The sequence below is a fragment of the Anas platyrhynchos genome, chromosome 16, assembly GCF_047663525.1.
Source record: "Anas platyrhynchos isolate ZD024472 breed Pekin duck chromosome 16, IASCAAS_PekinDuck_T2T, whole genome shotgun sequence".
In the NCBI taxonomy this organism is placed as follows: Eukaryota; Metazoa; Chordata; class Aves; order Anseriformes; family Anatidae; genus Anas; species Anas platyrhynchos.
Window position 1 is genome coordinate 8,437,057 of NC_092602.1, and position 13,886 is coordinate 8,450,942.

General features: G+C 36.9%; 2 protein-coding genes across 7 annotated transcripts in view; one reads left to right on the forward strand and one right to left on the reverse strand.

Annotated features, from left to right (window-relative positions):
- Positions 1-13,886, reverse strand: part of RSPH14 (radial spoke head 14 homolog) — a 96,086-nt gene that overhangs the window by 28,008 nt on the left and 54,192 nt on the right. The gene's annotated exons all lie outside the window — the stretch shown is intronic.
- Positions 1-13,886, forward strand: part of GNAZ (G protein subunit alpha z) — an 85,563-nt gene that overhangs the window by 26,427 nt on the left and 45,250 nt on the right. Inside the window, exon 1 of one of the 4 annotated variants that reach the window (XM_013106164.5) lies at positions 3,685-3,814. The exons of the other annotated variants lie outside the window; for them this stretch is intronic. The gene's annotated coding sequence lies outside the window, so the exon portion shown is untranslated. Of the gene's footprint in view, positions 1-3,684; positions 3,815-13,886 lie in introns of those variants that run through there. 4 annotated transcript variants of the gene reach the window in all.

Genomic DNA, 13,886 nt, shown 5'->3' on the forward strand with positions numbered 1-13,886 from the left:
TCAATCCATTTATGTCCGTGAACAGATAAACTTACCTTAATTTGTAATTCAGTGACATTTATGATGGTATTTCAAATTCTAAGTTTAGCTTACTTCAAATTTGAACAATTGTTCTATTATCATATTGTTTCCATTCCCTGACTTGATGTGCATAAGTCCTCTGATTTCTTGCTGTGAACGTTCCCAAAAGCAGATCTGAACTTTGCCTCATGACTGTGATTACGTATGTATAAAGTTTGTTTTCTTTGCAAGTGTGTTCACAAAAACACATAGAATACCAAAGCCTTTCTACAATTTTTGTAAGTTATGGGAAAAAATACTTGGATGCTGATTTTAACAATATATTAATTCAAGGGATTAGAGATTGTTTGTTGTTTCAAATATGGTCAGATTTTAGACTAAAATGCACAGTTCCTATATCAGTACAATAGTCTTTGATTCCACAGGTCGATTAAGTATATAGTGGTCTAAAAACATGAAAATATCAGGCATCAGCATCAACAAGAAGTAGGAATCTCCGTCTTAACACTGCAAATGACAATCCTCCATTTTTGCAAAGAGGACTGATTATACACTGCCATCCTAAGCAATTCTATGTAACAGAAGTTAAAACAGTGGTGAAGTAACAGCCTACCACTGAGAAAAAGAACTCAGTTTATTGGTTCTGATACAGTCCTGTTCTCTGCCAGTGCAAGTGGGTTATTACATGGGAAAATTAAGTGCTGACAGAGAATATTCCCCTGGTCTGTGACAAGAAAAGTGTCTCTCCATGTCGTGTTGTTGGCCTAGCAACTCTTCACTTCTTCTCACTTCTGCAGCCAAGGAAACCAAGAACAGCCACTGCTATCATGGCCTCATGGGATCATACCTGGAAACTTCTAATTCATGCTGAGGTACAGACAGCTCTAAAATGAAGGTTGGATCATGAAAAAACATTTTCCCAAATTCATATCTTAAACTAAGCATACTGGATTAGAACTATCTGAGATTCTCTGTATTTTTGACTAATTCATATTGCTTTTCTAGTCATGTCTTCTGATCCTGGCAAACAGTGAAGGCCGAATAGAAAATACTGCAATATCCTAATTCAGAAATTATTTAGGCAGGATATTTTTTGTAAGAACTGATCTGAAAGAAATGTGTAGTGCCTATTATATCAAAAATATACTTTAAAAGGAAAGTTGGACACACAATTACATGGAACTCTAGAATTATACTATGAAGTTAATTAACAAATGATAGGTGAACTTCTCAGTTAGCAGAACAATCATCTTCCTTCTTACCAAACTCTTAGAATGATTCTACTAATAATGTTATTTTATTCTGGGAGAATTTCATGCAAGTCACATTCAAGTGAGTACAAAGACTGCAAAGTGCTCTTCCATGACCCTATGGTCTATATTGCTTCTGTACTTTTCCATCAGTCTTACATAAGAATCAAATGGAAAAGGCTGACTAAATGGAAGTTTATAGTACCCCACAAAAAACCGCCTCTAAGATGGACAAGCAATTAACAATTACCTAGTATCATCTATAGGACTACCTTTGAAATAAAGGAAAACAAAACGAAAGAAAAAACACCCTGTTCACGAAAAAAATTATATTTAAATGCTTAAAAATAATTTTGGTTGATATTATCAGGGCAGTGGCCAACTGAAAAGGCAAGAGTTCTTGTTCTTTCCCATTAGTGGGAAAGCACAGGAAAGCCCATGAAAACCTATGCAGTTCTCATTCCATACTCAGCCTGTAATTCTGAACTAGAGAGCTTTTATTAGGCTAGGGATGCCTCCCTGTGCTATCCTGAATAAGCTTACCAAATGAGCTGACTGGAGACAAATGATAAGTTTGGCTGTCAGAACCAAGAAAGGCTAAATTTGATTAAAAATCTGAATGAACGTAAGAACTCTTGCTGGGGTATGACTTGTTAGTCCTCACTGAAAATAACTTTGGGGTAAAATAATTGAGGTGTTTTCCTTCCTCCTGCTGTCAAATTCTTGTTGAATAACAGTCCTCTGATCACAACTAATAAAAATGCCATTAAAGGCATCTCATGTTACATGGTCAGCAAAATAGTACAGATTAACACTGGGCAAATATCTTAATTATTTTGAAAAGTATTTTTAAAAATAAAATTTGAACTTTGTATATGCTTGTATTTGATTTGTATGTCAGAGTAAATGTGATACATAGAACGTGTACAGTTCCCCCAAATTAATCCGTTTTCATCTACTTTATGGAGAAACATGATAATATTATCAGGGAGAATTTCAAACATACTGTTTTGATCAAACACATCATTTTGGTATTCTTGGACAGTATCTTACTCTTGGTGTTGCTTGTCTCCATATATAGGTAGTCTGTGATTAATCCAAGCTTATCTATATGACTGTTATTTTGGATTCTGGATGCTTAATGTTCTCATGATTTATCAGTCAAGAATTATTCACAGAACTCATCGAAAGCTTACATAAACAAGTCAATTCAAGAAAATAATAAAGTGCTTGTAAATGTTTATGTGAAGGAGGCCAGATGGAATGCTGTCAATCTATAATGGCACTGTTCATATTCAGCAATGAAATATGATGTGCAAATGGAATTTTTTTAGACATGTTATCTGTCTTTACGTAAGTTGTGAAGAAGACATATCTGATGGAGTTAGATTAAGAGCCATCAACCTCATCACCTGGTTCACTTGGTGTCTGCATGTATTTTGTCAGAATCATCAATTATAGATTCCGTATTTTTTAAAATATAACTTAAAATGGTATTTCAGAGTTATATAGTTATAAAATCCCTATGAATACTATTTTTTTCTACAAATAATTTTTCCAGCTTGTATTAGAATTGGCCAGAGGCAGGTGGAGATCTAAAGAATACAAGCAGTACAAAGTTCATATTTAAAAGATTTCAGAAAATAGTATTTCACCTTAATGGACAAACCCTATTCTGCAACCAACACAAAAAATGTGAAGGGATAGCTAAAGCTGTTTGTATCCAGAGCACCCATTTACACTACCTCATGGCAGATATGAGAAACACAAACCAAACTTGTACCTCCTTCTTAAGGACTGACAAAAAACATCTCCAGAAAGACAAGGTAACAAAATCTGTATTTTGATGACACACGTAAATACCTGAGGTGTGGGAGACAGAGGGATTTGGCCAATTTCTTTTCAGTGGTTTGTGGGGACAGGACAAGGAGTAATGGTCACAAGATAGAGCACAGGAAGTTCTGCACCAACATGCAAAAGAACTTCTTCACGGTGAGGGTGACGAAGCACTGGAACAGGCTGCGCAGGGAAGTTGTTGAGCCTCCTTTTCTGGGGATATTTAAGGTCCATCTGGATGTCTACCTGGGCAGCCTGCTCTAAGGAACCTGCTTTGGCAAGGGGGTTGGATCCGATGATCTTTTGAGGTCCCTTCTAACCTCTTCAATTTTGTGATTCTGTGATCTGCTGTCTTGTTCTGTTACTTCTATGCCATTCCCATGTCTCTAAAACAACAAAAGTATTTAAAACTTATAGTGGATATTTCCCTAATGTGTGGAACCTTCAGTAGGCAAAGGGATGACTCAAATTGTTTGTAGTTTTCCTCCTGAAGTACTTGGTGCAAAAGATAGCTTGGGAGGAGGAGATTGCTAGTGGGTGTGATTTCAGTGGCACTGCCTCTTAATGGGATTGCTGCCAGCTGGTAGAGCTTGAAATAAAATTCCAATTGCTTTAAGGTGGGTGAAGTGTTTAGCTATTTCTTTCATTTGTCTGCCTTTGGAGGAGGTAGGAAAATGCCTGATGAGGTATTTTCCTTGTGCTGAGAGGTAAGAAATTTTATATTTCTTGTTTTCTAGAATACTTTGAGCTTTTTGGGTTGATATTACATAAGGACTTATTACTTGTAAGAAGAATTGTGTGAGGAATTTTCAGTCTTGCAATGGTAAAGGTGCAAAAGCTGTTTAAGAGTCACTGAAGGCATCAAAAGGCAGTATTCATCTTTTCCTACTAATGATACTGGCTTCAATATCTCAACTTAAAAGTCTTGAGGTGTGCTGTAAATGAACCACAGCATACTGCAATCTATGTTCTTACTTCTAAGTACAATTACCCTGAAAGGCTATGGGTGGTTATCAGGCAAGAACTGGTGTGATATGTAACCAGGGGTAGCTGAGAACAAACAACTGTAAATGCAGACAACCTCCCCACCCTGCCCCTAGCTGAGTAATCTGAGTGCTGGAAGAATACAAGGATAGCTCTGAGACCAAAGTTTTTAAGACAAACTATTACTCTGTTATCCATTGTGTGCATTGTCCCCTAGATGGTAAACTTGTTTTGAGGGTTTAAAGTGAGTTTGGAAGCTGGAATCCATCTCGCTGCAACAGTTTCTGTACTGTTTTGACCTACTATGCCTACTACTAATACCAGAAATGAGAATTGAAAAACCTAAGGATTTATTGCTGAATAATGAATAAAGGCTAGATTAGCACCTTTCAGCTCTAAGATAATTTTAGGTAGTATCACAGCTATTTGAGTCAAAAAGAGATGTCAATGAGCATAAAGAGCATGAAGAACAACCATTTGAAATCTTGCTGTTAAGACTGGTACTGTGTGCTTACAGTCATGTCTTTGTCTGGCTTGTGAAACTCTTACTTAAGCTCTTCATAATGCTAAATGCAGGAAAAAAACCTATAAATTAGTCCTTATGATTGTTAAATGTAGCAGTAGATCAGTTCTTAGTACTTGATTCAAGAGCTTATTTTAGACAAAATGAATGAAATAAGGATCACAAAATGGTGAGATAACTAAGTACCTTTGAAGACGAGGAGATAATGCTGGTTGAGGTGTGAGGCAAAAGGAAACTTTTCTGACCTCAACATAGGACAACTTGTACAATGAGCGAGAGATGATTTTCAGACAGAACAAAAGCAAACTGTAATAGGGGAAAAATATCTGAATGCTGAAAACATGCTCATGTACAACTCAAACTTGAGTAGCAGTAGTAATTACCACTCTTTTTTCATGTTACTAAAACACCAAAATAATCCTGTGTCACAAAGTCTAGAACTAAAATTGCTACTACTAATAGCAGTAGTCCAGTTACCAGTGCACAGGTGAAGAATAACAAAAGGTATGGTTGAGGAAAAAATGTGATTATATATATTTTTTCTGTTATTAGAGATGAACCAAACTCCACTGTATGTTTTAAGGTTTGGGGAAAAGTAACTACATGTATTTATATGCTTGCTTGAGGCTGAAAAAGACAGCATTGTACAGCCAAATCTAAACCATGGCACTCCTAAATTGCTACAACTACCCAGATAATGAGTCCATGCAAGCTTCCTCAGAAGATAGGCTTAGGAGGAAATTCTTCACTCAGAGGGCAGTGAGGCACTGGCACAGGCTGCCCAGAGAATCTGTGGCTGCCCTATCCCTGGAGGTATTCGAGGCCAGGTTGGACGAGACCCTGGGCAACGTGATCTAGTGGGTGGCATCCCTGCCCATGGCAGGGGGCGCTAGATGGTTTTTAAGGTCCCTTCCAACCCAAGCTGTTCTCTGATTCTATGATATGATGATTAGACTTATCAGTTCATTTTGCTACCTATGGAGTTTAAAAGTACTGAATATTAACTAATAGACAATATCTACTCTCTTATTTTAGTTATAGACAAAAATCTTATTCTTGGAATTACATGAAAGTGATCAGTGTTATTGCGATGAAGTGTGTATAGCCCTAAGAATGTGTGAAAATATCCTGACTGTTCTTGTCATCTCATGACCAAACTCTCTATGGCCAGATTTGTTCAGGCCTAGTCAATCTTAAAAGAACAAATGTTACAGAATACATACCAACAGAATCCAGGCTTGGAACATGTGCATGTAGATAGAAATGAATCTTAAAATGCAATGATACTGATCATGCTTTGTATCTCCTAATAATACAGTAAATGATGAGATCATATAGAAAGCTGGAGCTGAAAGTTTGACTGTTCATATCTATTCTTAAAAAAAAAAAAAGCTGTGGATATTCATACACAAGAAGAGTGTGAATCATGCACTAAATAGTAATTTTTCATCAGTAAAGCTCCCTTCATTGCTAGCAGTTAAGTAACCTGCCAGCAATATTTTAAAATACAAAGCAACACCATTTACTTCTGTCCTGCTGGTGAGAACAAGGTACAGACTCATATCGATGCCCACTGAAGTCAAGTAAAATCCTTCCTTTCATGGTTGGTAGATCATAACCATAACACTTCATTCTTATTTTTCCCTTATACAATAGCAGTGGTATTTTTTTCTGCTGAGGAAGAACTGGGAATGTTCCCACTCTGAAGTATTGCTTATTTTAGGCTGCCATTGCAGCACAACTACTTAAACAGAGTTCCTCTAGCTCTTATTGCAACCTCATTTAGTGCTAACTAGGAATATTCTTGATCTTGGTAGAAAAAATGAGGTTGAACATGGAAAAAAATCCCTAACATACTTAAGAAATTTACATCTCTTCAGGGAATGAGCTGTGAAAAATACGTTAAGAGTATTGCTAGAGTTGTTTGCACTGAATTTAAGCCATAAGAGTGCTCACTGTCCTTCATCATTCAAGGCTAAACTCATTTGCAGTACTACCTTATACATAAAATGTTATGCATCTAGATGACAAAGCAAAATGTACAAAAACAACTAGCTTAGATTTTTAAACCAGGAGCTAATTGGCCGTTGTGTGATGCTGTACTGATATGTTAAACACTTCTGGTTGCAGAGCTACATGTATGTTTTGTGATGCAGAAGTACATCTGCTTTTTAGATTGTGTTTGATATGAAATTGTTTTGCACCCAGATCATGGACAACTTCATTCAGCTTGTTTTAAATAAATAAAAGCTCCTTTGCATTAGAGGGAGCGTAACTATGGTAAGGGCTCAGCTCTCTGAGGTGTATCTGCTGAAGCTCTTGCATGCAGCAGGATTGTAATGCTGTCAAAGCTTCTGAATTTCAAAAGAGAAGCAGAATGAGACCATGCGTAGGCTGCAGCTGTAATCTGTGCTTGGTAGCATACGAGTCCTTTCCCATGAGTCACATTTTATAGAACAGTGGATTCTGTTTAGCCTGGTGTGTGTGTGCGCATGCCATGTGTTTGTTGTTGTTGTTGTCCTGGGCTGTGATCTAATACTTCTTCCATGCCTTATCTTCCCTTCTGAGGATAAACTCATGTTTAATTTGAATTGTTAAGATGGAACCTAGGAAATCGACAATTCCCTTCTGATATAGCTCATGTGATTAACATCATATGTGGCACAAGGCTAGAAATCACTCTCTAACCACCAAATTGATTCTTGATAACAGCCCTGTCCCTTATGCTGATATTTGCACCGTTTCTTCTTTTCTTTCTCCTGTTGTGTGAGGAACAGCACTTTTATGCAATGTTATGTCTTGCTGTGAGGATGATAGCTTCAGCATGTTTGCAGGTTTACTTTATGTTCTTCCCTAAATCAGATCATCGTGAGAATTATTGGCTTTATTCTTTCGTGGTCTTGCTTTCCTCTTCTACTGCTTTCCATTTGGATCAGCTCTTTGCCCTTCTTGTATCGCGTTGCTCTTTCTTCTCATGCTTTTTATACCCGTATACTGTTCTCATATTTCCAATATTCCTTTTTTGACTTCAGCACTTGTTGATAGTTTGCTGCTCCTGCATACTCATTCAACCTATGTCTGTTTTTTTTTTTTTTCTCACTTCTGTGAAACATTACTCATTCTCTGTTGCTTGGTTCCCAACTTTAACTATCACATTTTCAGTCCATTCATCCCATGCTTTCACACGGCCTTTTTGTGAATTCATTGTTGATCGCTTCTACTGAAACTTTCTTATTTCACTTTCCTCCTTCCAAAACTTTGCTCTGTCTCTCATTGCAAGGTCTACCTCCAGCCTTTACTCACTCTTGGCAATAGCTTTTCTTCCAGCTAAACCATTCTGGCAGAAAGCTGATGACCCAACTGACTCTTTCCACTGTAGATTCATTTCTCTCCTCCTTTTATTTTTCTAGTGTAATTAAATTCCATATGGGCAGATCCATCTTTACAAGTTCTGAGTCAATCCTTGTCTACCAGCTTTTTTTCTTCACTGTACGAATTTCTGCTGATTTTGTCTAATATGACATAGTAAGATGTATCCATCCATTCCTCTCAGCATGCCTTTCCTTTTCTTCCTATCCCTTCCCTGATCTTTTCATAGACATGGAAGTTTCTTGGCTTATGTGTTTATATATAGCTTTTAGTTTGCCCTATACATCTTTCTTGGCTTCTGTGACATTCTCTCCCGTTCTTTGCCTTAATCTTTGCCTCTTGTCTGGTTTCTTTCTCTTAAACGTACAAGCACAACTGTGATTTTTTTTTTTCTCCTGTATGGTGTTATCAAAGATACTTTCCTAATCATCACGACAGATAAAATTCATCTATTGTTTCCATGGCTCCTGTTTACTGGAGCGCCTTTTCCTTGCCTCTTGCTTGGACTAGAGCTTCAATCTTTGACTCTTCGCTGGCTGTTTAAATCCTATAACTTCTAAAACAAACAAAGCCCTTCTTTTCAGGACACTGTTATATGTACCCAGGCTCTCAGATTCCTACTAAATTCTAGATTCTGATTTTGACCTCTTGCTAGGTTGCATTTGTCATTGGAACAGTTTATTACAAACATGTTTTTGCTGTCTTATGTGGCCTGTTATGCACAGGCAGAGAAACTTCCTTTTACAAGGCTATATTGTAATCTTGTTTCAAATCCCTCTAATTTTCTTCTGCTCTAACACAATTTCCCCCTGCTTTCAAAAATTATTGTATGCAGTAATGTTGAGCAAGTAATAGCAAACTTGCTACTGTATTCATAACCAAACTAAATATTTACTTCTTTTTTTTAATGTAATACAGTCATCTGTTTAAGCTCTGTAAGACTCCTAAACCTCAACCCCCTTTTCCAGTGGTGTATGAGTCTTAGTTCATGAATAGCCCACCTCCACTACAAAAACACAGATAATAAAAACTACATAAGAACTCTAATGAAGCCATGACCTATGCTGCTGTCATCACCTGAGCTGCTTACAAAACACTGATGCTAGCACTGAGTGGGTTCTGCTTTTCATTTGTTGCTGTGTTACAAATTTTTAAACGGGCCTGATGTCCCTGTTTGTATGTCCCTAAAGCAGCTGCCATGTGTGTTGTTTCTTCTCTCCCTTGTCTAGCAGCCAGCATTTCCTGCACACCCACTGTTAGACACACTGTAATATTCTTGTAATATTTCATTCTTTATGGAAGTCTAAAGGTCAATTCTAAAATGACTGCTGTGGGAGAGTCTGGTCTTAGTTAAATCACTATGAAGCACAGGAGATTCTGTACGCAGTCACTGACACTACTACTTTCATCAACGCAACTCAGAACAGAACTGTTGTATTTTTGGCTCTGTCCAAGAAGCAGCTGGTGTTACATACTGGTTGTGTTGACGCTGCTTCTCACTTTTTCACACTAGTTTGGGGTTGTTTGGACTTGCTAAAACAGGTCATGACTTAAAATGCCTACCAGGTGGTGATAGTATTTTTGGTATTAATGCTTTATATGATTTATTTCCCACGTCCTGAAGGAAACGAGGTATGTGTAGTTATCAGGCAAAATAACTAACATGTACTTGTACTCTAATGTGATCTTGATCTTAGCTGCACTGGTGCAAACATGAATGCCCTTAACTAAAGATTACAATCTAGCCTTATAAAAATAGGGGTTGAATACTTGGTTTATAAAGTATACTTTGTTTTCAGTATCAACTCATGTTTCTCTAAAACTTGGATGGAGTTAAACTTTGATGGGATTGATATGGTTAGCTAGTGGACACCATTGACTAGCATAACTTGTATTTGGATACTGCTGAAGAACGTGGGATGTTTCCCAAACTAAAGAGAAAGGTGGGATGTTTATGCTTACAAATATATAATAGATTTTCTTCAGTGAAATGCTATATTCTATCAGTGAAGCCTACATACTGATAGGTATACAAGGACTGCATGGAGTACTCACTTTCTCTGGGTTCTCTGCGAATACCCTGCAAAACTTCCTTCTGATATGTATGCCCATGTGGCAATTCTAGAAGGTCTGAGTATTTATATAAAATCGCAATGAGAATTAGCAGATGAGAACTGTAAGCAGTAGTTCCTGCTGTTGGAAGGTAGTAGGGAGATGAAGCTCAATTTCTTAGAGATCATGATGGATCAAGTGAAAAAAGATGACTTAGTTTAATATGTTCGTATATATTAAAAACAGCTACTATTACAGTTGCATTTTCTGATCACAAGCAGTACCTCTAGTTGGGCATCTAAGAAACAATTTTCAAAGGTCGTAGCTTGTGATTTTTTAGTGAATTAACAGCACAAAGAGCCACCATGGCAAAGACAGGTAGAACTCAGTAGTCCAGCCTGACATAGGGTTAATTAAATCATGACTGTAACTTCTTTCTTCAGTCATTTGACTAATTGGATATGCATTTTAACTGCAGTAACAAACTACCAAAGACAACAGCTTTCTCTGCTGCGTTCTCTTGTTAGATCATTAGATCCGATCCAACCTCTGTTTTGGATGGCACTATAATGTATGAATATGTAATTAAAACTTTTGCTGTAACTAATACATATAACTTTTGGTACTTGAATATTAATCCTTAATATTCTTCTAAGATATATTAAATTTCACAAAGGATTTTCTCCAATAAAACTAAACTGGATTCTACCACAAGATGACAGCCTGATAGCTGTACAGCTCAGTTTCAATTTGAAACTCTTGGATTCAAAGGAAAAGGTGAATATCGTTAATAATAGGATGTTACCTTTGTGTGGAAAGATAGAGCATCAGGGATTTTCACAAATACTTGCAGGCAAGAAGTACATGATCGGACTGGTTTATGCTCTTGGCTCTGGAGTCAAAGACATTCTAGTGGATAAGAAATATTTCTGATTTTCCTTAGTAAAAAGTCTTTTCCCTTCCTGTTCTCTCATTTTTTTCTTAAACGTCTAGACTGTCTAGTCCAATTTCTCTTGTTGTACATGTTCTATTTGGAAATGAATCTAATCCAGCTAAAACTAAAGTTTTGGAAGGTCTCTAACTTCCTGCTTTGTGAGAATAGCAAAGACACATCCACACCACAGAGCTCAACTTCTGTAATGTGATATTCCTGGCTCAAAGTTTGGAGGCTTAGAAGGGTTTTAAAGAGAAGTTCTCAACTTCTTCAGCACAGACAAAACAATTATTTTTTTCCCAGGCACTCTATCCAGAAGTGCCCAAGCCATTTTCCTTTAAATAAGAATTATCCATAATTATTTAAGGGTAGAGATCTGCAAATATTTATTTATTTTGCCAACTGCAAAAAGTTGCATTGTCAAATAAGAGGATTCACAAAGAAAAAATCTGTATTTTTGTTCATTTAGCTTTTCTCCTTTCTTCTTCTAGATTTCAAAAGTAGTTGAAGGAGAATGTTAGTAAAGTTTGTGGCTGCTGTAAAAAAGCAACTTTATTCTGAAATAAACGGACTTGAATTACTTACATTAAATAGTAAACTAACTTCTGTGAAATTATTTCAACTTTAAATTTGTACTGCATGAGTGTCTGGGCATCTGTTCTGGATTTAGAATTCTGATTTGACTTTGCCATTTTTTATTAGCTTCGGTTCCTATCGAAGTGGTGCCTGCTTAATAGAACTCTTGGCTTCTTCCTCTGTGAACTACCCTGAGTATTTCCCTGTATATCATACTCATGTCTTATTCTTTCCTTAATAGTGCAAAAAGTGATTGAAAGTAAAACAAGTAAAAATAAGGTTTTGTTAATGTGCTGGAATCCTCTGAGGATGTGTGAAATAATTAGAAACTGATTACATTGGGTTAGCTTACACTTGTAAGTCTTAAATATGCGCTGTGCTACTTTTTGCTAGATTTGCCTGCATTTGCTTTTAAATGGGTAAGTGCTCAAACAGGGAGGTCTGCTACCTCCAAACTTCCAGTGCAATACGTTGTTTAAACCAATCCATCTTCTGAGTGTAGATAAAGAAGCAGCAGTAAGAACCAATAAACTACAAAAGTATAGCTTGGCTACATTTTTTTCTTTTTTCTCTTTGCTCTGGTAGCATACATTCTGAAACACCTGTATTAAGGTGCTGAATTTAAAAAAAAAGATGGCTGGCAATTATAACTAAAATGGCGATGGAAAGTTTTGCCACAACTTTCTGAATTTCAATTCACTTTATTAAATTATGTATTACCGGGAAAAACCTTATGCATTATCTGTTTTACTAGGTTTGTTGTATTGCAAAAAGCTGAATAAGATTACCTCCACACTCTCTATATGTGTGTATGGAGGGATGGTGGTATAAAGCTAAACTATTAGACTACTGGTACTGGTTATTTTTGAGAGAATATTTTGAGAGGGCATTACGTCTGTAATGCCCTCTGAAATTCCTGCTGCTAGCTGCACACTGTGTGCAGTCTCTACATTGACTGTGATAGTAACAGCCACTGGCATTATCCTAAGCCTAGGAGCCGCTTCCTTTCAATAAAATCCTGGGGAAGGGGCATCTTTCAGGGTAGCTTGACAGTCTACTAACATGCTAGTAGCTAACACAACAAGAGACAGTACTTGGCTCTTTCCTTGGGGAAATTCTCACAACTTGCTGTAGGTTTGGTGCCACTCCTCCCGATTACTCTGGAACACACTGAGGAAAGAGATAAGGGGTAGGGCTGCAAACACCGTTTGAGCAAGACAGAAGTGATGGATGGAGGGAAAAATAGGAACACTGGGTATGAAAGCAGCAATAATGCCTGCTTTATTGTCTATGAAAGTATGGACAGAAGTACATGCTAGTCTGTTTGGTTAAATGGGTTTCAATAGATTTATATAATTGACCAGTGCAGAATTCTGCTCGAGTAGTGTTCCCACTCCAAAAATGAACTTTACTAACTGAAATAGATCCCTGTTAGTCTAGGGCGTGTTAATTTTCTCTTGTGGGAAGAGATACCCATTAAGCTATGACAAGGTAGCCCACATATATCGTCAGATTGAACAAATATGTTTTGTCAGTGAAAGGCATATATGTTGGTTTAGATGCTCATATACAGCACAATGTGGTCATTCAAAGATTAAAGGTTTTTGAAGTAAATTTAGACAGACGTGTGCACTGTGAAAGGAGACAATATCGCTTTCCATTAAAGTAACCGAAAAGGCTTTTATGTAACCAGGAACTTAAAGCCATTAAACACTTGCATTTTTAATATGAAATATGATTTAAAACAGAACAAAATCTAGGCTACTTATTTTCCTATATTACAAGTGTATTCCAAGAAATAGCAAAACTGTTCAAAGAAAGTTCACCTGCATGTAGCCAGGACAGTAAATGCGGTTTACACAATAGTTTATTTAAAAAAGGGAAAAAAAAAAAAAAGAAAAAAGAAAAACTTCATGAAGTAGCAACTATGAATGTGGAAGTGTGGAAGATGCCAGTGGGAAAGCTTAATATTCTTACTGTAGTTAACTGTCATGTGGAGGTAACCTTATGTATAGATTGGACAGCTAGTTTAGAACAACTGAGATTAAGATTGTCATGGTTCATTTTTGGAGTTGGCTGCTGTAAAAGGCTTGTTGTAGCATAACTGATTTTATGCACATGGATTTGGGATGGATTTGCAGGCAGGTGTTAGACCATGGAAATAAAAGAAATCTTGTAGGAAGGCAGCAAGGAAGATTTTCTTATGTTCCTTTTTTTTTTTTTTTTGTACTCGAGTTCTATTAACCTTTTTCAACAATATAATGCTCTTCTCAGTACAATGGTACCAATTTATTCTGACCTGTGCTGACTCATCCTGGTAGTCATGAGTTTTATCCAGGTC